General features: G+C 39.8%; 1 long non-coding RNA gene across 1 annotated transcript in view; it reads left to right on the top strand.

Moving 5' to 3' along the window:
- The first annotated feature begins 15349 nt into the window (after positions 1-15349).
- Positions 15350-25311, top strand: part of LOC136862830 (uncharacterized) — a 50886-nt gene continuing 40924 nt past the window's right edge. Inside the window, exon 1 of the long non-coding RNA XR_010859070.2 lies at positions 15350-15484. This is a non-coding gene — a long non-coding RNA (uncharacterized lncRNA). The remainder of the gene's footprint in view (positions 15485-25311) is intronic.

The following is a 25311-nucleotide window of genomic DNA, read 5'->3' as shown; positions in this document are numbered from 1 at the left end:
GAACGAAATGGAATTCGATGGGGAGCTATCAATATTAATGGGGCCTATGGAAGAAAGAACGTAGAACTGGCTGAATCAGCAAAGAGGACGCATCTGGATGTGCTAGGAGTAAGTGATATTCGGGTAAGGGGAGATAACGAGGAAGAGACAGGAGTTTATAAAGTGAACTTGACGGGTGTTAGAAAGGGAAGGGCAGAGTCTGGGGTAGGGCTCTTTATCAGGAATACAATTGCACGCAACATAGTATCTGTCAAGTACGTAAATGAGCGAATGAAGTAGGTAGATTTGTCAGTTGGAGGAATTAGGAATAGAACTGTGTCCGTGTATTCACCATGTGAGGGTGCAGATGAGGATGAAGTTCACAAGTTCTATGAAGCATTGAGTGACATCGTGGTCAGGGTCAACAGCAAGGATAGAATAGTGCTAATGGGCGATTTCAATGCGAGAGTTAGGAATAGAACTGAAGGATACGAAAGGGTGATTGGTAAATGTGGGGAGGATATGGAAGCTAATGGGAATGGGAATCGTTTGCTGGACTTCTGTGCTAGTATGGGTTTAGCTGTTACGAACACATTCTTCAAGCATAAGGCTATTCACCCCTACACATGGGAGGCTAGAGGTACCAGATCCATAATAGACTGTATCTTAACCGACTTCGAATTCAGGAAATCTGTTAGGAATGTAGGAGTTTTCCGCGGATTTTCCGATGATACAGACCACTATCTGATCTGTAGTGAACTAAGTACCTCTAGGCCGAGGGTAGAGAAAGGGAAATCTGTCTGCAAACGAGTAAGGGTAGAAAATCTCCAGGACGAGGAAATAAGACAGAAGTACATGGATATGATTAGTGAGAAGTTTCGAACAGTAGACAGTAAGCAGGTTCAGGATATAGAAAGTGAATGGGTGGCATACAGGAATGCTGTGGTAAAAACAGCAAGGGAATGCTTAGGAACAACTGTGTGTAAAGATGGGAAAAGGTGAACATCTTGGTGGATTGATGAAGTGAGAACAGCTTGTAAACGTCAAAGGAAGGCTTATCAGAAATGGCTCCAAACAAGGGCCGAGGCAGGCAGAGATTTGTATGTAGATGAAAGAAACAGAGCGAAACAAATAATTGTTGAATGCAAAAAGAAGTCGTGGGAAGATTTTGGTAACAACCTGGAAAGGCTAGGTTAAGCAGCAGGGAAACCTTTCTGGACAGTAATAAAGAATCTTAGGAAGGGAGGGAAAAATGAAATGAACAGTGTTTTGAGTAATTCAGGTGAACTCATAGTAGATCCCAGGGAATCATTGGAGAGGTGGAGGGAATATTTTGAACATCTTCTCAATGTAAAAGAAAATCATCCTGGGGGTGTTGCGAACGGCCAGAGTCATGGGGAGGAGGAAAATGATGTTGGTGAAATTATGCTTGAGGAAGTGGAAAGGTTGGTAAATAAACTCCATTGTCATAAGGCAGCAGGAATAGATGAAATTAGACCTGAAATGGTGAAGTATAGTGGGAAGGCAGGGATGAAAAGGCTTCATAGAGTAGTAAAATTAGCATGGAGTGTTGGTAAGGTACCTTCAGATTGGACAAAAGCAGTAATTGCACCTATCTATAAGCAAGGGAACAGGAAGGATTGCAACAACTATCGAGGTATCTCACTGATTAGTATACCAGGCGAAGTATTCACTGGCATCTTGGAAGGGAGGGTACGATCAGTCGTTGAGAGGAAGTTGGATGAAAACCAGTGTGGTTTCAGACCACAGAGAGGCTGTCAGGATCAGATTTTCAGTATGCGCCAGGTAATTGAAAAATGCTACGAGAGGAATAGGCAGTTGTGTTTATGTTTCGTAGATCTAGAGAAAGCATATGACAGGGTACAGAGGGAAAAGATGTTCGCCATACTGGGGGACTATGGAATTAAAATTAGATTATTAAAAGCAATCAAAGGCATTTATGTTGACAATTGGGCTTCAGTGAGAATTGTTGTTAGAGTGAGTTATTGGTTCAGGGTACTTTCAGTGGTTAGACAAGGCTGTAATCTTTCAGCTTTGCTGTTCGTAGTTTAGATGGATCATCTGCTGAAAGGTATAAAATGGCAGGGAGGGATTCAGTTAGGTGGTAATGTAGTAAGCAGTTTGGCCTATTCTGACGACTTGGTCTTAATGGCAGACTGTGCCGAAAGCCTGCAGTCTAATATCTTGGAACTTGAAAATGGGTGCAATGAGTATGGTATGAAAATTAGCCTTTCGAAGACTAAATTGATGCCAGTAGGTAAGAAATTCAACAGAATTGATTGTCAGATTGGTGATACAAGGCTAGAACAGGTCGATAATTTCAAGTATTTAGGTTGTGTGTTCTACCAGGATGGTAATATAGTAAGTGAGATGGAATCAAGGTGTAGTAAAGCTAATGCAGTGAGCTCGCAGTTGCGATCAGCAGTATTCTGTAAGAAGGAAGTCAGCTCCCAGACGAAATTATCTACTTTACATCGGTCTGTTTTCAGACCAACTTTGCTTTACGGGAGCGAAGGCTGGGTGGACTCAGGATATCTTATTCATAAGTTAGAAGTAACAGACATGAAAGTAGCAAGAATGATTGCTGGTACAAGCACGTGAGAACAATGGCAGGAGGGTACTCCGAATGAGGAGATATAGGCTAATTAAGGAATGAACTCGCTGGATGAAGCTGTACGCATAAACCGGCTTCGATGGTGGGGTCATGTGAGGCGAATGGAGGAGGCTAGGTTACCTAGGAGAATAGTGGACTCTGCTATGGAGGGTAAGAGAAGTAGAGGTGGACCAAGACGACGATGGTTAGACTCGGTTTCTAACGATTTAAAGATAAGAGGTACAGAACTAAATGAGGCCACAACGCTAGTTGCAAATCTAGGATTGTGGCAACGTTTAGTAAATTCACAGAGGCTTGCAGACTGAACGCTGAAAGGCATAACAGTCTATAATGATAATGTATGTAATGTGTGTATATCGAATAGTGCTTGGCATTATGGTAATATCATAAAGCCGTCTAAATACCCATAACCTACATTAGGGTTGGGCAGACTGGAACATTCAGTTGTTCCGCAACATTAGGAGCTTGAGGCGGAGTGTTTCGGTACAGAGTGCCGGCACATGGGACACAGGACTGTAACTGCGTCGTAGAGAGTACTTCAAGAGGCAACATGACATGCTCCGCGTCAGGTGGAACGTGCTGTGTCAAGGCCGCACTAGATAGATTAGTTAGACTTGGCTGTGTCTGACTGTCGATACTGGCTGTGTGCCGCCCTGTGCTGGAGTGTAAACATTTTTTCATCCACTTATATCTTTAATTCCAAAGCGATGGCCTATATTTTTGTGGGCTTAAAAGCTTCCTGAACGTCCTAATTAATTTTTAACGTCAACCCTCGAGAAAGTGTTGAGGGAAATTTTCGAGATATTAAAGAATTTGAGAGGGAAGGAATTCGAAGTGCAGAGAGTATAACATCACGAAAATACAACAATGTTTTCACAAAGATTTATTTTTAATTCCAAAGCGATGACCTATATTTTTCTTGGGCTTAAAAGTTTCCTTAAAGGCCAAATTAATTTTTAATGTCAATCCCAGAGAAAGTGTTGAGGGAAATTTTCGAGATATTAAAGAAGGTAAATGGAAGTTGAGAGGGAAGGAATTCGAAGTGCAGAGAGTATAATACCACGAAAATACAACAAAGTTTTCATCCAGTTATATTTTCAATTCCAAAGCGAAAACCTATATTTTTTGTGAGCTTAAAAGTTTCCTGAAAGTCCAATTGGCTTTGTAAACCGGGGCCGCAAACTCTCCGTCAGATAGCTCCTCAATTGTAATCACGTAGGCTGAGTGGACTTCGAACCAGCCCTCAGACCCAGGTAAATATTCCTGACCTGGCCGGGAATCGAATCCAGGGCCTCCGGGTTAGAGGCAGGCACGCTACCCCTACACCGCAGTGCCGGCTTATTAGTTTATTACGGAATTTTCTATTTCCTATCCTTACAATGAAATAATTCATTAACAGAATGTACCCTTCACCGGGAATCCACATCGTAATGCCACATGTTATCCTTTAAGTCATCAGCATGTATCATATATGCGTATTGCAGTATTTACCTAGATAAATATTTTAAAACAGTTCGAAAGGTAATATATTTCTGTCGTTTTATAAAAAGCGGATCAAGGAAGTACTAACAATGCTATATGTTTCTTAACATAGGCAAAAGGTGACTATGGAAAGATTTTTTGTTGAAAGAGGCCCGACACCTGTATCATCGCCGTACTGAACCCATCATTCTACGATGAAAAATAATTGCAGGTATTTATTTCAACTGCAAATAACTTTTTTGAGAGTAGCCATGTTTTATTTCGGGAGTCTCGCTCCCCCGTGGGAACAGAAATCACCATGACAAGTGAGCCACCATCCCGTGAAATGCCGGGATACTTCGGTTGACATCGAGTACTGACTAATTTATCAACTTCATTGCGTATGTCGAGATCATGTTTGAGCCGTGGATTGTATAGCCGCGCGTTATTTATTTTCATTTCTTGTGTTTTATTGACAAGATAGGGACTTAGTTGCATTTCCAGACTTGCGTTCATTCAGTGGCAAGATTCGTTTCATTGTGTGCTATAGTTTCGACAAGGTTTCTAGCTAAACATCAAAGAGTGTGTTTGAAGTTACGATTTCGCCTGACATTTTGGAGGATGAGTAGACATCCCAGATTCCGCTCGACGATAGATTTAGGACGTTACGCGTATCATAGGAGTATACGGATGAGTAAACATCCCCATTTTACGCTCTACTATAGGTTTGGGAGGTGTGTGTGTGTGTGTGTGTGTGTGTGTGTGTGTGTGTGTGTGTGTGTGTGTGTGTTTGTAGATGTTATTGTTAGGGTGTGTAGACACTGTGTAGCCTTGACGATAGATTTGGGGTATCGTCTTTATATATTGAAGTCTTAGGTTAGGTGTTTTTGCGAAGTGACTTGAACGATGATAGTGTCTGCAGTAGTGTATGCAATGCGAAGAGTGTTAGCAAAGTAATATTGAGGCCATGTTTCAGCACAGCCCTTACCAGCTAGAAAGTGTTTATACAAGATTATGGAACCACCAGTGGCATGAACGCGAGAGATGTCCAGCATTGGATACCGAGCTAACGGTGATTGATTTTTTACTGCTGTTTACCACGGGCGTTTGAATTCATTGAACTTTAGTAATATATTTCAGTTCTTGACTTAATTAGTTTGTCGTTCAGACGTCCGATTGCTTTGATAGTGTGCGTGTTGACACTTAGCTTATTTATGTGAGGCTTGAGTTACGAATGCGGTTTCGATTCGTCAGTTGGAATATATTTTATTCTCAATTTTCATTCTTTAATTTTATAATAGATGACTGTGGTCTATGAATAACTTGTAGTTAGTTTATTCGGACAAACACAAGTAGATGGATCTGTAATGGTAGTCATAGTTGTAGAGGAAAGAATTCCCTAGATTGTTTTGGTTTTTTTGATTTTATTTTATCATGTGGACTTGTATGTTCATTAAACGTAACGTAACCGTTTATAACCTGAAAGTTGGTTTTATAATAATATTTTTCAAGTGATTTTCCACTTTTTCCTTAACTTCAGTGTTTAGCATTTCTTCTAAAATGCATGATGAATAAGTGTTTCCTGCATTTCGCAGTTTTGTTCCTTCAGAACGACGTAACGTAAGATCCTCTCGGATCGAGTTGTTGTTGATTCTTTCTGAACAGCTCTTTGGGTGATGCACGATTAAGCATGTGGATTATTCCATAACATAAGGGTGTCATGAGATGGCAATACATGATGGAATTTTATTTTTAATTATGACTGCTGCTGTTAACTTGTAGTGAACACCATGCTTTCCAGTAGTATTTCGCAACCTATCCAAAGCAACTGATAGTCAATTTGGCGGGTGTTCCCATATTTGGCAGGGTATTTCACTGGTGGATAACCTTAATTAAATGTGAATCTGGAACTCTACTTGTTGAAGGTCAGATTTTCCATGGATCGTGTGGATTTACTCTCAGTTAACGTTTGGATCAATAGGTGCCCGATTTTCAGGTTTTATTTTCGTTTTTCTAGTTTTCGCTGTCCACTAATCTGTGATATTTCTACTTTTCTCCGAAGACAGTTCTTTGATAAATGTAACTGATAAAACTCTCTCAATGCATTGTGACTGCGTTGGAACGTTAAATGATTAAAAATGTTCTTGATGAATGATTTTATAACATAATTCTTTTTTGGCATTTTGATAATTCAATAAAAGTTAGTAAGCACATATTTGCTCCTCATTTCAAGTAGTTAGGCTCTCTTCTGAACCCCATCGTTTGGTTAAGATCGTGACCGAAATATCCCCGCTACGACCCCAAGATTTAAGAGTTCGATATTGCTTTATGGCAACAGCTGTGGCCAACCAACGATGGAATGGTAAGCTCAAGGGTTCAGTATAGCCAGTTAATACCTAGAATATAAGGAAATATAATTGGGCAGCATAAAATGAATACTTTCAGTTTTTCATTGATATATGTGTTTTTTTTTCTTTTTTTGCTAGTTGCTTTACGTTGCACCGACACAGATAGGTCTTATGGTAACGATGGGACAGGAACGGCCTATGAATGGGAAGGAATCGGCCGTGGCCTTAATAAAGGTACATCCCCAGCATTTGCCCGGTGTGAAAATGGGAAACCACGGAAAACCATGTTCAGGGCTGCCGACAGTGGGGTTCAAACCCACTATCTCCCGGATGCGAGCTCACAGCGATATGTGTTTCTAAACAATGTATTGTTTCTATGATAAAGACCCCTTTCTAACAATCGATGTGCCATTGGTCGCTGTGAAAGAAGATGGAGATGCTGTACGACATAAAGTGCACTTGTGAATGAACCCGTTCTCAAGCATATCTACCTTGTGCTTTACGTTCTTACTTTTAACTACTTTAGGAGGAACAATTGCGAAGGATTTATTTGTTAGTTTTATAACTAGGATCCAGTAACTTGTACTGTTTATTTCGGTTTTTTTTTTGTTTTGTAATTCTTTCATTAGCTGAATCAGTAGTGGAAAACCCTTCAGAAAGATAACGAGATAACGATAAATTTTGTAACTTTATTTTATATGCAGAGTTATTTGATGGCAATTTAAGTGTATTGAAGTTCCTCTTTCCGAAGAGAACACGCTTACCTATCAGCGAGTTAATTGGCGTGTCTAATATATCATTAATACAAGATGCGCCTATGAAGTAGAGCGAACGGACAAATATCTCAATGGAAACGTGTGCTAGCACTGCGCATGCGATGTTGGTGCAAGCGTAAGGAAAAGAAGTCGCAAGCAGAAAATGGTGCAAACGTTATTCTGATGGACAGGAATGTCTTAATGATGCGCCACATCCGGATCGACCGTCATCAAGCAGGAAGTGCAGAAAACATCGAGCAAGTGCGACAGATGCTGGCAGAAGATCGGTGACTGTCTCTGAGAAGAATATTAGAAGAATTAGGAATTAGCAAGGGCAGTGCGAACACCATCACTCACATTGGGCAGGTTGGAGATATGTTCTGCATTTATGCCGCGCACATTGACTATTAGCAGAAGGCAACACGGATGGATTTTTCTGGATATTTGATTGACACGTGCGACCGAGATATATCTTTTCTGAAAAACAATCATCACAGGTGATGAGGGCTGGCGCTACCAGTTCAGGCCGCTGACCAAGCTACAATCAATGGCATGGTGTTCACCTCATTCCCCACGTGTTAAAATAAGTCGCCTCCAGAAATCCAGGATCAAGTCACTGTTGATCGCCGTTTACAACAGTAATGACATGATCCATCAGGAATTCGAACCGGAGGAGAAGGTTTTGAAACGGTTGCTTCTATGCGTCCGGCGTGTTCGCCTAGAGTTGTACAGGATTGTAAAGTGGAGTCTCAACTACGAAAACGCCCACCCATACACTGTGATTCGTTCGGTCAGCTTATTGGCTAAGCAGCGCGTAACTGTTCGCGAGCATCCACCGTACTACTCGGATCTGGGGCTTGCAGACTTCTTTTTGTTTCCCCACATCAAAGGAGCAGGGGCTGCCTGGCCGAGGCGGTAAAGGCGTGTTCGGTTCGCCTGGAAGGACGTGGGTTCGTATCCCCGTCAGGAAGTCGTAATATTTAAGAAACGAGATTTCCACTTCCGGAGGTGCATATGGCCCTGAGGTTCACTCAGCCTACACCAAAAATGAGTACCAGGTTAATGCCTGGGGGAAACGGCGGCCGAGCGTAGAGCTAACCACTCCACCCCATCACGTGCCGAGGTTAACAAAGGTGGAAGCCTTTACCTCCCACTCCTCCCAGGGCCTTCCTGGCCTGTACGGAGGTGACTTTGCTTTGCTTTTGCTTTTTACATCAAAGGAGGCCTCAAAGGTAGACTTGGCAGAACATATATGAATAAGTATTTGGGTAAAACTGCACGCAGTTTTGAAAAAGAATGTATAGGAGGAAATTTATTTAGAGTAAAATGTAGGCCTACTGTAAAAAGGAAAAGTACAGTATTACACGGAATACGTACTTTAGGAAAGAAATCATGAGGAAAGATGCTTGAGAACGGATAAGACTAGTTTTAAATATGACGTCAGCATATCTGATATAATGTTTGAAACTGTACTTAATATACCTCGAAGTCTGGTTTTGTGCCCAATGTCTTCTTCATATAAATTACTCAGCGCGTCATGTAGTTGCACTTTGTAATTTCCTCACAATCCTTTCGCACCTTATATTCTTCTACTACTTCATCATTTTCATCTAATACCCAAATACTCCCTGTCTGCTGCATAGTCTAGGAATTCTGATCCAGTTGTATCGGGTATGGTTACCGGCACTGCTCTAATTTACGTTTTGATTGAGAGACTGGAATGCGATGCACACAAGGCACACCTAGCCTCGGATAACACAACGAAGAATTGTAAATATAAATATATTTTAAGATTGTTTTCGAACATTGCCTTCAGTGTTGTCTACGAAGCTAATGAAAACGATGAATTCAGGTTTTCATATTTTACGAAACCAGCGTCACACACTATACTGGCTCACAAACTCCATTGATATCAACGGCGTACTATTGAATTCTAGCTTAGTTATAGCGAAGAATTACTAGTCTATCACATACATGTGATAATCCAGAGCTGTCATGCTCTGAAAGTTTGTTAAATACGATTTTATCTTTGAATATCTGTGATCAGGGTACTTGTTTTGTTTACCAATACCTTTAACTATAATCGTTCATGAACTGACGATGAAATGGACAGTTGTAGCCACCTGAACTCAGGTAGTATCACTATTCGACATTTATTCGAGATGCCTGCTCCTACTACAAAGTAAGTGATATTCTAACGTTCAGAACCTCCAAGTGGGGCACAGAGACCTTTGGCGTGATGGATGAATTAATATGAGACTACGGGTAGCTACACCACGTGTCATAGGCAGAACTGTACTAATGCTAGGCATCCAGAAGGCTGCGCCATCTCAGTCTATTCATTATGATCCTCTTCTATTCTCTCCAGTTCTTTCCCTGTTGCAGTATTAGCAATAGTAATGTTTTTTATTATCTTTGGAGGAATAATTGTGAAGTATTTATTATTTTCCATTTTTGTTACTAGTAATAGTAGTTGTAAAAGTAACACGTATGTTAGTAGATAGTTCAGTTATACTATAGACAGTGAAATAATACCACTTTTCTATTTCAGATGACTTTCGAACCGCTAAAGGCAATGCTCTTCACAATGGATTTCTTCTTGCTGAGTCTGAATGTAAGTTTGATTTACTTATTACCTTCATCCTGCGGAATTGGAGATTAAACATTCTAGACTGTTCTCTGGATCTGTTTTATTTTATTTTTTTTCGTTTGGTATTTAACAAACTAAATTTCATTCAAGTTATCACTATATAAACTGATTCCCTGTCAACTTCAATATTGCTTATTTATATACTTCTCTTATGTCTCACTGGAACATAGGGCATCCACCAAGCTCCGCCATTTCTCTCCATTGCTCACCATACGCTTTCCTCTCTTCAGTTCTTCCCCTGTTGTTGACCCTCATCGTGATTTATGTTTTAGGCCCAACATCTTCAACTATGTCCGGCTATGTTTCATAATTTTTTCGATAATTTAAGGTATGCAGGGCATTACCCTACAGCACCCTATCCTGTGGATGGGCTGCCACTTAAGCCTTTAAGAAGATTAATTTTCTGTAAGGATTGTTTCCTTAGGCTTTCAGGATCTCTCCGCTCTGCAAGACAATGGTTTCTCTCTTTATCAGCTCCAAGGAACTGGAGCACCTCTTCCACCAATATATTCTGAAGATATTCTCTGTACAGCTGCGTTGATGACGAGAAACGAATATGTAGTAGGTGTATTATTTAGTCTGGTCACTCACCTTTGCACTGATTTGCTTGAGAGGCGCTTTTGGGAGCCGTTGATCCCACGGAAAAACATCTTCAGGGCTGTCGAAAGTGGTGTAACATCGACTGTGCAGTTGAAGGTATAGAAATATTGTAGACGACATTCCTGACTGAAATTTGATACAATGTGACTTTATATTATTGTTATTGATTATGATAGTGATGGCGACAATGAATATCATCATCATCATCATCATCATATACAGCACATCTTTATCGTCACACCTAACAGCTTAAGATTGATACGTCTATTCTTTCACATGCTCCATCATTTACATTGGCGTTTTCTATTCTTCCCGTGAAACTAATGACTAAACAGTTATTAAGGCTCTTTCGCCAGACGAGAAGTACCCGAGACTCTTCTGTAAGGTTAACACTATCCTTCACAGTATAAGAAGAATAACTTATCTGATATCTAGTTAGAACATTTGTTACGATTCAGGTGTCATATGCAGCTCGACAACGGAACACTTCCCAAGTAAGAGACTCACACTACTTCCTTATCCGGACTAGAGACCTACGTAAGAAAGGATAAAACAAGAAGGTGTTGTAATAGTCATCGCTGTTGTTGTGAAGTGCGATTTTGGGTTTTCAATGGTTGTATGCATGTTTAGTCATCAGCCCGAAGGATAATTGGATCCTCAACAGTTCCGCCATGAGCTGTCATAGATGGCCTAGGCATCACTGAAGAGGCGTACTAGGGAAATGAGGAGTGAGGTAGTTTACCGTTGCTTTCCTCACCGAGCCAGAAGTTGTTATAACATATCAGTCTGCCAAGCCCACTGAAATGTATGCACCAACTGGCCCTATGAGCAACAGTTTCACACCATTCATAGCAGGGACTGGCTGCGTAAGGAATGGTATTACTAGCATCACTCATACCTCAGTCACTTTCATTTTGTCAAAGCCAAGGATAAGACAGAGACAGTACAATGAAAGTAACAAAATTGCTCTAGCCCATACCAGAAGACTTAGTGCACTGTAAACACTAGGTCCTGCCAGCAAAGGCATTGTCAATGGTTATTAGTCTGCTATTAATGCATCTAATAGCTGGTCTTGAACGCTACATTCATATCAAAAATTCAAAATTATTACAGAAATCTCGTGTGATCTTTTACTGAATAACTCTCCTAGTTATGTTTTAGGTCGCAATCACAGTGACTGTCTATGCCCAACAAGATTTCTATACGAGGTTGACATATCAAACCTGACATTCACTTATTTTTTATTTCTTAACAATGTAATTTCTCAAGTTTCAGTTTCATGTACAATGGAAAATGTTACGTAAAATCCCAATCTTCTGCTTAGAAATACACTAATATTGAATTGTGTTAAGAAGGGAGCCATACTTTCCAGTGTCGACTCAGTTAAATGTAACTTAAAAGATCGTCAGTTCGTCGAACGCACAGGTTAAATATTATACTACAACATACCTGTAAAACATTATTAAACAAGGGAAAATAAATTGGTGATATAAAATGTACATATATATATATACAAATTCCTAGAAAGCCATTCGCGTAAGTGTTAATTATATGATAATTAAAATGCTCATTAGTAACCTTTGCATTTAGTTCACATAAAGATTTAAATTTTGGGGAAATAATAATAACAACAACAACAACAACAACAAAAATAAAAATCAGCGTGTCAATGACGTGGCAAGGAGAGGGGCGTGCCGTGGCGAAAGTAGATCAACGCACTACAGTCATTGGACCCACGCCAATGACAGAGCTACGGTTATCCGAAACCTCGCAGTAAACGCTGGAGTAGAGACAAATGAGGACATAATTAAGATATGTTCCAGATTTTAAGTTAAGTATTAAACGGAGATAAACATAAATATCATTTTAAATATTCGAGTCTGACTTGATTGAATCGGATGATGTTCGGTCAAGAACGAACCCTGTCATTCTTTGTTTGATAGTGTGTATGCTTCATCCCTTGTTTAATAATGTGTTTTTTGTATAGGTATGTTGTAGCATGATTTGTACTATCCATGGTTGCTATACTATGAAAAATAATGTGGTTGTTTCCCGTTGCCTTCCACATCGCAGTTTTACTGCCGTTCAGGTCTTCCTGGCCATGCCAGTAAATTTTCAGCGACAGTCCAGTAGACACCTTTAGTCCTGCACTGTGCTGATACTGATAGCGGTGCTTCCACTTCAACTACTACTCCTCCGCCTTTCCAGGTGTTGGGACATATCCTCATCCCTTCACGCCTTTGGCCCTCTTCACCTGTAACCCTAGGTAGGGGCCCTATAACAGGGTGCGACCATCCGGAGCCAGATGGACCCTGGTTTTTAACGAGGTTTATACTCCTGCTCCTCCTTCCTAATAACTTGAGAGATGAGGCCCCGGGCTTGCAACCGGCATAGCGAACATGTTTGAAGACAACGTGATAGGAAAGAAAGGCAGAGGGAAACCACGGAAGAAGATCATTGAAGAGGTAGTTGAGATGATGGGATGCCAAGGTTATGGAGAGATGAAAAGGATCGCAGAGATAAGAGATCAATGGTTGCAGCGACAAGGCAAAGCCTTTAGGTAATGATGATGATGTAACATAATATTTACATTTAACTTGTGTGTTCGACGAACTGAAGAGCTTTTAATTTACATTCAAAATACTGAAATCATAGAGTGTAAGAAGAACTGCATGAAATTAATACTCACACCTCACCCGGAATAAAACCATACACTGATTTTTATAGCCATATGATTGGCTTTGACCACCACTATGTCTGACGGTTATCACTGAAGACTGGTGATTGGGAGACCAAAGTTTTCATTTCCCATATTTACCACGAAGATCTGGACCGGATCTGGACAGAGTACACTCAGGGCAGTGAGAACAATTGTGGAATTATCTCACTCGATAGGTATCGATCCCGGGATCAACACACCTAGAATCCATCTGGCTGATCACAGAGCAACTATCTCAGCTCCTTGAGGAAAGTAGCCATCATTAAACATCGCCTGTACTGCTTGGTTTGATTTCATGACAGTAGCCTTAGGTTATGCAATACGGAGCACGACTTCGGTCCTACATAGTCTTCTTCTGGGGCAAACCGGATCCGAGGGTCGAGTTAAAACAACAGCAAGTGATATCGTAAACCTTGGGAGATAATGGAGGATGAACGTGGAGATTTTCTTTTGTGGTTGATCGTTGTGCTCAAGATATTTAAAAAAATAATCACTCATCACAAAGTTCATTTAAATAGTCCCCTGTGAATTACATATATATTAGTTTTATGTTATAGTCTAATACAAAATGCTTCCCTTCTCACTGTTTCAGCTGTACTCTTTGCTGTGCGTTGTGTCGCAGTATCAAGAGTTCAAGGCTGGCCGAGGACGACGTGATAACAATTTTGGACGGAGGGTGAGTAAATATTAAAATAGAAAAAATGTATGCGTTAGAATAAGAAATAAATAATAATATACTATACGAAAATTAAAAAAAACCCGCCAGAATAAATGCTTTTGAAATGTGTTTTATGTTTAATTTACAATTTATCATTGTATAACGTGCTTCAGATGCATACAGCTCAGTAATTTTGGTTGCCTAAATTAATAGGTGCTTCGTAAAGTAGATTTTCAGCTCAAATTCCTGGTGTATTGACTACCTATTTGATTTTTATATGAAACGGAAAGATCTACTCTAAAGGAGAAAGCCTTGATTACTGGATTCGAGAAAATGTAGATCAGCGCAGTATTATGCGCAGTACTATTTTATTTACGAAATATTTCTAAAATGCCCATCCTCTTGTTATGCACAAAGCACTATATGCCACATAACGCTTTCATGCACTCTTCAAAGCATGAAGGGTGTGACACACTCACCTGCTGCCTTAAATCCTTTCCACAAGGTTATTCCAGTCATCAGATAATATTGCGTAAATTATGTCACGCATGCAGTGCCACAAAAAATTAGTCCATTTCTTCGAATTCCCCTATACACTTCCCTACTCAATTTAATGACAAACAAAATGAAACTGGAACGTTGTAGTAGTATAAATGCTGATAAGTCACGTGTCTTATAACAGCCAGGAAATGGAAAGAATTTCACATTTTGACTTCTTTAACGCGTTGAACAATCGTGGAATTTCCACTTATAAGGTAAAGGGGGTAAAATGTGTTCCCTCTTGGAATTAAAATTTAAATACCATCTCCCCTGGGATCACTAACGATCTGAAGTCTGTCGCAATATTAAAACTTTGGGAATATGTTATGTATCACCAATGCTGTCTGCGATATTTGTAGTCAAAAATGTAAATGTAAATAATTGTATTCTCTGGCGCTTTTATAAAAGAAATAATCGTATATTTGATATACGATTAATGAGTTAAAAGTTCTATAGTATTTGAAGGACCGTTAACCAAATAATATTGTTTTTATATATCCTCCAATCACCGTCTCTCTCTTAAATCTGTTAGTTTTTAATATGGTGACGTGCAGCAAGTATTTTAATGCTTGTTGCACATTTCGTAGTCCCATCTTATAGCCTACACCACTAAACGCTGTGTATTGATGATGGTACCATGCATGATACGTTATATTGGAGTTTTGTGTCATACTATAAGTATAGAACATGTTATAAAGTAACGCACCAATTTTCTTGGTGTTTTTAAGGTCAATTAAAAATGGTGAGAATGTATGTACAAATTCAATTGTAATTTTTGACTTGTATCGGAATGTAATTATCGTTGCTTAATGTTCGTCTACAAAGTGGAACAATATAAGATAAATGTCAAAATATCTGTGGACCTAGTTGTGAATGTGTGAACGTGTTGCCTTAGGTGCCGCAGGTGAAATACGTCCCACACAACACTGCTACCAGTTGCATGAGCAGCAAGCATGCTGCTGGCTATCCCGAATCCAGAGCCTCTACTACACACAGTCCAACGGCCCCGCACTCCACCCTGCTCACCGAAGATTCTGGTACAACTAGTAAGTTAGTACTCAAGAGCTGTCTTCGCAAACATGTCAAATTTCCTGATGAAATTAGTGTGACCATTATCAAGAACCAAGAGCTTTCCGATGGTGAGTCCTAGAAATAAATCCAATCTTGAATAATGTAAATAAGTAACGATATCTTCCTATTATAAAGCACATCGTTTATTTTGCACTGTGTAGACAAGCAAAGACCATTATTGTGAACATCTAATACAATTAAGATATTACATTACATGAAATACCTGCTTAGCACCACGAGTAGTACATTTTAACACAACAGTGGCAATATATCCATAAATGTAAGTTCTGTTTCGGGTGTCGTTGAATCAGAAATACTTATCAATTCATCTGAATTCACGGTGTTAGAGGAATTTTCAGTGGTAGTTGTTTTATTGTTATTCCATAAATACAATTTAATCTAGAGTCCTACTCGTTGGCTGAATGGTCAGCGTGCTGGCCTTCGGTCCAGAGAGTCCCGGGTTCGATTCCCGGCCGGGTCGGGGATTTTAACCTTCATTGGTTAATTCCAATGGTCTGGGGGCTGGGTGTTTGTGCTGTCCCCAACATCCCTGCAACTCTCACACCACACGTAACACTATCCTCCACCACAATAACAGGCAGTTACCTACACATGGCAGATGCCGCCCATCCTCATTGGAGGGTCTGCCTTACGAAGGCTGCACTCGGCTAAAAATAGCCACACGAAATTATTATTATATTTAATCTAGAAGAATGTAAAGAATAATTCCTTCCATAACCAGTTAGAAATGACGATGAGAGGCACTGTATATGCTGTTCTATTTGGAATAATTTTTGTTACCCAGTTTCATCTCTCAGAAAGTGTAGTGACTGGTCCTGGCGATTAGCACCAGTTGGGGTTCTGAGGCTGAAATATCGGCGTAGACAGTCAGTACTTGATTACTGTCTTCCCATGCATTTTAATACCCGTTCCATGCCACTATTATTAGGAATCTCGTTTCAAGTTCAGAGGCACCTCTTCCAAACCTACACCCAAGTACGCACACTACTACACACGCCAACATAACACTAGTTATCAGGAAGAATTCACCGAAGAATTACGCCATCATCATAACAAAATATCATTGTCTCTGTGTTCCGAATGGAGTAAAGTAAGAAGTCATATTTTCAAATGTAATTAAAACTCTTAATATTTTACTACTTTTGCATCGTTAAGGAACGTTTGAAAATAATATCAGGAACTTAGTATTTTACAGCACAGACAGTTCCATGACAAATCGTATACCAAGTTCAGCATTTGGTAAACTGTGATGTTTGATTGATGATGCTTTCCAGCGTAAAATATGGCTTCCAATGTTGTGAGATGGACAGTATACAATGGTATGATGATAAGCGGGGATAAAAGTCAGGTTGTGAGTTTCACAAATAGGAAAAGTCCCCTCAGTTTTAATTACTGCGTTGATGGGGTGAAAATTCCTTTTGAGGATCATTGTAAATACCTAGGTATTAATATAAGGAAAGATCTTCATTGGGGTAATCATATAAATGGGATTGTAAATAAAGGGTACAGATCTCTGCACATGGTCATGCGGGTATTTAGGGGTTGTAGTAAGGATGTAAAGGAGAGAGCATATTTGTCTCTGGTGAGACCCCAACTAGAGTATGGTTCCAGTGTATGGGACCCTCACCAGGATTACTTGATTCAGAAACTGGAAAAAATCCAAAGAAAAGCAGCTCGATTTGTTCTGGGCGATTTCCGGCAAAAGAGTAGCGTTACAAAAATGTTGCAAAGTTTGGGCTGAGAATAGTTTGGAGAAAGGAGGCGAGCTGCTAGACTAAGTGGTATGTTCCGAGCTGTCAGTGGAGAGATGGCGTGGGAGAACATCAGTAGACGAATTAGTTTGGGTGGTGTCTTTAAAAGTAGGAAAGATCACAATATGAAGAATTCAAGAGAACAAATTGGGGCAAATATTCGTTTATGGGAAGGGGAGTTACGGAAATGTTCAATAATTTTCCAATTTCTTTGCAAGCATTTAAGAAAAGGCTAGGAAAACAACAGATAGGGAATCTGCCACCAGGGTGACTGCCCTAAATGCAGATCAGTATTGATTGATTGATTGGATTGATTGATTGATTGATTGATTGATTGATTGATTGATTGATTGATTGATTGATTGATTGATTGATTGATTGATTGATTGATTGATTGATTGATTGATTGATTGATTGATTGATTGATTGATTGATTGATTGATTGATTGATTGATTGATTGATTGATTGATTGAATTTATAATAATGGCGTGTGTAATTCGGAGAGGCTTGGTGCGGATTTTCTGAGTTGACACCTTAAAGGCAACCTGTTCGTCTGTGAGACTGGGGTCCTATGTATGATGAATGGTGAACTCGTAGCCATCGGAATTAACCAGTGGAAGTTAAAATCTCCGATCCGATCGAGAATCGATCTTGGGTCCCATTGGACCGAAGGCCAACATGATAACCATTTAGCCATGGAGCCACAACTAATTATTTTCCTCTTGCCGAGGTCGTGCAGATGTTTTCAAGCACACCCCCAATGGAGGTGAACTGCATGTACCTTTTCAGCCGCATACCAGACCTCGTGCAAGTTTTAATTTCCTGGGAGTAGCGGAAATCGAGCGCAGGCCTCCGAGGACGACAGCTAATAGTGCTAACCTATACACCACGTAGATTGACGATGTTGGACATAGGATTGAAAATGATCATGATAACATAGGTTTAAACGGACTGCCAAGTATTTGTGATCGATATACCTTAAATACGTATTTGGTATACAAGGTGGCTCCCTAACGCCGTGCATTCTACTTTAAAATGTCCCGCATGCACAACTGATGAATGGGATGTCTACCAACTGATTTTTACGGGGGAAATACTGCCAGCGGATAGGTTTCGTCAGAATATGAAGAGATAAGAACCAGCCTGTCGCTCGCAGCATGTTACTCAGCGTTACAGGTCTAATGCACCCATTGTAATAGTAAACATCGTTTTCCACCGCATATTTCTAGGCTGGTGTATGGTACAGCCGCACTCTATTTGCTGTCAGCATATCGGCAATGGATAGTGTGTTCAGCAGCGACAAATACACAGTCATTATTTTAATCTGGACAACCTGGTCGGAATGCAGCCGAAGCTCCAAACAGACGTAGGCCATTGCCTTCTATATACGTATTTCACCGAACAGTATTAGTGTTTGTTTCATACAGGCAACTCTCCTATTGATTGGAATTTCTACTCGTATATAAATTAACAAGTTATTAAATTTCCTTTTCTGCATTTTTGCCGTGTTTACAAAGAGTAGCGGTGATTAGGGGTGGGGCGAGGAGGGACAGTGGCACCCTCCTCCAACTTTTTGGAGTAAACATTACATTTTTTCCACTTTAGCCAGCTGGAACTAGGAATTATTAAAAAAGAACGGCATTTGTACAAGCCTTGTTGTCTTATCTGCTAATTATTTCGTTTATTTTTTAATTATTGACATAATTATTGGTGGATATACGCACAAAATGCCGTTCGTCGCGGCTAACCGATTTGTATAGCGCTGCGGCAAGTAGTGGAGACTTTGCATGTGCTGTGAGGAAAGGTAGTAGGGGTACATATTTTTTTCACAAGGTCGTGGACACTGACCAACAATTCACCCGCTTGCCGCGCGTATGCTTCAGTCTGACAGTTTCGTTTAGTGCCTGTTAGTTTCTTAGTGTGTATTCAAATACTAAATGATTTTAATTGCATAATCATGCCATACTTCTATTTATTTGCACCGGGCAAGTAGGCCGTGGGGTTAGGAGCGCGCAGCTGTGAGCTTGTACGCGGGAGATAGTGGTTTCGAATCCTACTGTCGGCAGGCCTGAAGATAGTTTTCCGTGGTTTCCCAATTTCACACCAGGCAAGTGCTAGGCCTGCACCTTAATTAAGGCCACGGCCTCTTCCTTTCCACGCATAGCCCTTTCCTTTTTCATCGTTGCCATAAGTCCTGTCTGTGTCACTGTGACGTAAAGTCGCTGCTGAACACACTATCCATTGCCGATATGCTGACAGCAAATATAGTGCGGCTTTACCATACACCAGCCTAGAAATATGCGGTGGAAAACGATGTTTACTATTACAAGGGGTGCATTAGACCTGTAACGCTGAGCAACATGGTGCGAGCGACAGGCTGGTTCATACCTCTTCATATTCTGACGTAACCTACCCGCTGGCAGTATTGCCCCTGTAAAAATCTGATGATGATGATGATGCTTGTTGTTTTAAGGGGTCTAACATCGAAGGTCATCGGCCCTCTGTAAAAATCAGTTGGTAGACATCCCATTCAACATTTGTGCATGCGGAACATTTGTTAGTAGAAGGTACGGCGTTCTTGAGCCACCTGGTATAATGTACAGTAGATTCGAATGAACGTACTGGGTTTTTTCAAATCGAATATTTCATACAAGGCTCTAGATGAGGTGAAAACAGCCGATCTGATGGGCTCAGAGAGTAGTGTACTGGATTTCTGAATCTAAATTGGTGGGTTCGAATCCACTCCAATTCGGTTGTGTTTGAGGGTGCTCAAATTCTCAAACCGTGTGTCAGGAGTTAGGTGAATGAAGTCCTACGCAACAAATTTAGGCACCTTACAGTCCGTCAAAACGGTAAAAGTTATCGGTGGAACGTAAAAACAATAACAGGAGTAGTGACGTGAATATAGAGAGTCAGTGAAAGTGATGATTAAAGTAAAACACAATAAAACTGAAATAAGGGTTATAAGATTTCTCCTGCAGATGTAGGCCATTCCAACCTCACCGGTACCCTCGGTTAATGATCGACCTACTATTTCCGCGGTAGAAAGTTCAATTCTGGCTCAGGTCGATGGCATTTATTCCACATCGTCTGTTTTCAGCACGTTAAAGAATTCCTATAGTTTCAACATCCCGAAATATCTTAAAACCTATAGCAATAATAATAATAATAATAATAATAATAATAATAATAATAATAATAATAATAATAATAATAATAATAATAATAATAATAATTGCATGTGTCCATTTCTAGCCGGGTGCAGCCATTGTAATATAGACCCTCCGATCAGGGTGTGCGGCATCTGCCATGTGTAGGAACTACGTGTTATTGTAGTGGAGGATAGTGTTATGTGTGGCAGGTGAGTTGCAGGAATGTTGGGGACAGCACGAACACCCAGCCCCTCGCACCACTGGAATTAACCAATGAAGGCTAAAATCACCGACCCGTCCGGGAATCAAATCCGGAACCCTCGGAACCGAAAGCTAGTACGCTGACCAATCGTACACCTGTAGCAATGAATGGACGTTAACAAATAAGAAGAAGAAGAAGAAGATGAAGAAGAAGAAGAAGAAGAAGAAGAAGAAGAATTAAGAGTATTTAGAGTAACTACTCATTTACTTAGCCTGCTATTCCCATGATTTTATAATTACTATACGCCTTAGAATAATTTTAGTGTCGTTGGTGTATCAGTTATTATCTAGCTTCGCTTCATTGTCGTAAAATGCTTGTGTATCTCTTTGGGTTCGCAGCGAATTTTTACACACCAGATGCCCTTTCTGACGTCATCCTCATTAGAGGAGTTAATGAGATGAAATGAATTACGTGGTATATCATAGTAGGAACGGAGTGGCTGAAACGCGGTCCCCGCACATAACATACTCCTGTCGAACAGCACCAGGGCGTCTGCTCAAGGCTTTACGTCGCCGTCCGACGGACGAATTACCATCAACAGCGTCATAATCTCTGACTCCATATGAGCACTGCGGAGAGGTCTTGAATTGAATGCATGCTATTGGCACGCAATCTAGGGATTAGAATGTGTATACCACCACCTCACCTACCCTGTGCACCAACAGGACTCGAGCCAACCAACCACGGAGTCAAGACCATACAGACTTCACGCTTTAACGATCATAGCCACGAGATGGGCTTCTTGAAATCCTTGTGTAGTGCACGGTACATATATACGCGTATCTTCACTGATTACGGTATTTTCTCATATCTTGTGTAGTGCACGGTACATATATACGCGTATCTTCACTGATTACGCTATTTTCTCATATCTTGTGTAGAGCACGTTACATATTGTGCCCTTTTCAAGGCAACAACTGCGGTGAACTCTTCCTTCTTCTGTGCGCCGGCTGCTCCTGTAATAAATGACATGTAAATAATACTCACCGCTGCATGTAGACTCTTCTTCCTCAGTCGTGACCGTCCGCTATCCCCGGAGAGAGGCCACCCGTAGATCAGGAGTGAGGGAATGAAAAGATGGGGTAAACTAACTAAAAATGACGGTACCCAAAGACTGAATAAAATTTAAATAAAAGACTGATTTATTGAAATAAAATGCAAAATGCTAAAAATGAACGTAACTGAACTAGTGAAAAATGTAAACAAAATGAAATCAATGAAACTAAGAGAATTAAAGATTGAGGATCTGCCTTACAAAACATCATAATCTGCCTAATAAACTGACTGAAGGTCAAACACCTTAATTAAAATTATTCCAGACTCTGTTGACACTGTCTTCAAGTTAATAACATGACTCAGTTTAAAACCCTGGTCAGAAAGACCACCTTCTTGAAATACAAAATTATTACGTAAAAAAATATCTCTCCAAAATAAATTAAAATAGTTGAATCATAATAAAGTGAAATTAGTTACGTCATCACTCCACTGACTTAAAGGAGTTATCGAATATTTATCACATGTGGCTCATTTGGTAAAATACCCAAATTTAAATAATCATGGACTGCACTAACCAAGTGTATCATATAAGGAATAACTCGAAGAAAAACACAGCCATGAACATCACACTTCATTTCCGACATAACCATTGTCTTATTCAAAACCTCATGATTAAACACAATAAATTATTGAAACATCAAACCTGAGTGTATCAACCACTCATCTAAATTTTAAACTTCACTTGCGTACCTGTGATAGACTGGACTTCTTAAGAATAAACCAAAATTTAGGCCAAGTGCCTGATGTTAACATATCAAATGATAGCGATCCTTGTACATTAAAATTTCTGTTGAATTTGCCGCTAACTGCATTTCATCATCAACTCATATTTGTGGTACCACCACTAGATGGAGGCAGATGCCATCTTGTTTACCTCATTCATTGCGGCATTTTTATACAATTGGTTTATTAAAGATCGCTTCATTTTGCAAATAAAATGTAGTGGATTTTTAAAAGGGTTTGGTAATTACTTAAATGCCTGGTATGAGCATACCGCTACTATCGTTTCGACTGTGACTTAATCGATGATCGATTAACCTAACATCTGAAATCTAATTTACATCATTACATCTGTTAACGGAGAAACACTGCTCCGACAAAGAAAATACAGAAATCAAAAACTAGCCTATCTACACCTATCTATTTACATCATTACAAATATAAATAATTCACATACGCATGCGTCCTACAAATACACGGTAATAAAGTACACACAGAAAGAAAAACAAACAAACAAACTAGATCCCACCATCGCGGCCTACTGGAAATTAATAAGGATGGAATGCGCAAAATAAAGTCGGAGTCTCCACAAAAATATACCCCGCTGCGAGTAGCAAAAATATCGTGAATTTGACGGCAATCTCTAACCTCAGACGATAAATGTCTGGACATGATACTATTTAACCTTGATGGACAAATTACTGTTATTTCATGTCATCCATGACTCTACATGATTATCGAAAAAACACATTGACTCGTCGCTCTGCTCACATTGTACAATGGCTAGCATATTTGCCGAACATCTACTTTCCCTGGAATTATTTAAACAAATACAGGCTTCTGCCTACAATCATAACCCATGTCGTAACACATTTAACACTCGTGGTTAAATTCTTCATTTCACAATTCTATTTACTCATTAAATCTCGACGTCATTATTATTCATTATTCTCACAATACGGCCTCGCTCGTATCCGGCGGGCAAGATATCTGTCGTGCACATTACGACTTCTTACGACAGTTCGTGACATGGTCCAAATCATATTTCCATCATCAACGTAGATCATCAGGGATATTAATCATCTAGCTCGATCTCTCGATCATTCTCTGCTTAACATATCACAAAAACTCAGAGCTGACTCATCAATGGCACTCACAGTTTCTATATATAAAAAAACGACGAGATTGCCTCTCAAAACACAGATGTTGAAACATGTGTAACCGCAACTACACAGAAATAAATACTCGCGTCTACCAAAAATCGTCGCAAAATACACGGGATAAGTACAATCAAAAACGTCGCATCTGAAGGATGATTCCCAACAAAAACAAGCTGAAATGCGCAAAATTAGCAAAAATAAAACATTAAAATCATCGCGGCGGCGTCTACAAGATCAAAACTCCAACAAAAATATAATTCAAAAATCAACGATCTAATCACATGATGAATAATAATAATAAACTGGCATTACACACATAGGTCAAATATCATAGCTGCCTAACTGTCAAAGTGACATACTACAGAAATAATCCAATAAAACACGCAAACAACATCTACCTAAACGAAGTGCACAAATAACCTAGCTGAAAGTGCAACATAACATTATTATTATTATTATTATTATTATTATTATTATTATTATTATTATTATTATTATTATTATTATTATTATTATTATTATTATTATTATTATTATTATTATTATTATTATTATTATTATAGTTACAATTATCAACCGTGAATTATTTACAATCCTATCTAATACTCTAAACTACATTGATCATCGATTAATCACAGTCCTACATATTTACTTACATTATTTATTGATGCTCATACCTGTGTGATGGAGGCATGTTGACTCGCCCTCCGGCCTCGGTCATGGTGAAATTAGAATTCCATCTTCACGCTGCTGTGGTATTCCAAATTTTAACACACGCAAATTTGACACATATTTGCCATGCCGTAACACACGTTTATATTAGCATACAACACTCGCATTCCTCTCACTCCAGTGAAAGTTAGACGATCCCACTGCAGACTCCTGTTGTGTAGTTGGACGGTCGTCTCGCTGTCTACCTGGAAATCACCTGTTGGTCTGCACGCCGGTCTCTCAGCTTTGTTTACGTCGCAGCTTACAGAACATTAACCCCAACGGAACATAACTGTTTGCCCAAGGTTTACTGCTGCGGCCTTCATTGAAGAAAAGTCATTCTCCTCCCTGTCTGTCTTTACTCGTTTCTGCCCGTAAATATCTCGCTTGCCAAATAGTTTATTGAATGTTAGAAGCAAGCTAAATACAGTTTATGTTGTGGAGAAAATTTTATGCTGATAACACATGTGAAACTACCCGTGGGTTAGAGAGGTTTTTATGTAGTTATGCCGAAAACATGAACTGGTTCCTCTCGACTCGTAATGTGAGTTCATTTAAGTTGAAAGTGTAGCTCTTGCCTGTCATCTCTGCATAAACAGTAAAAGTTTGTTAAAGTGTTCATTACTGAAATGTTACTCTCCCCAGTAAATCAATACAAGGCCTTCTCAAAATGCCTACAAGTGTCTAATCGCTTTCTTACCAGCCAAAGTAAAGCTGACTAAATGAATTAGGTGACACACTCTGTCACACTGTCAAAACGAAGATTCACTGAGAATACTGAAGAAAAACTGAGACTATTACAGAATCACTGCGAAGACTCTAGAAAACACACTGTCACACTCAAGACACTGAGAGTACTCAAAACAACACACTGAGGATTCTCAAGACAACACACACTGAGAGTACTCACGACACTGCCAAGACTCAAGAGACACAATGAGAATTCAACCCTCTGGTCGCTGGGTTTTGTAAAGAGTCCTCCCACCACCTAGAAAATAGTTCCGTGGAAGGGATGTGGCGTAATAATCTAGCCCTCGGGAGCGCTTTATCGTACATCCGTA

The sequence above is a fragment of the Anabrus simplex genome, chromosome 2, assembly GCF_040414725.1.
Source record: "Anabrus simplex isolate iqAnaSimp1 chromosome 2, ASM4041472v1, whole genome shotgun sequence".
NCBI lineage: Eukaryota > Metazoa > Arthropoda > Insecta > Orthoptera > Tettigoniidae > Anabrus > Anabrus simplex.
Note: the sequence above shows the minus strand (reverse complement) of the source record. Positions and strands in the feature narration are given on the sequence as shown.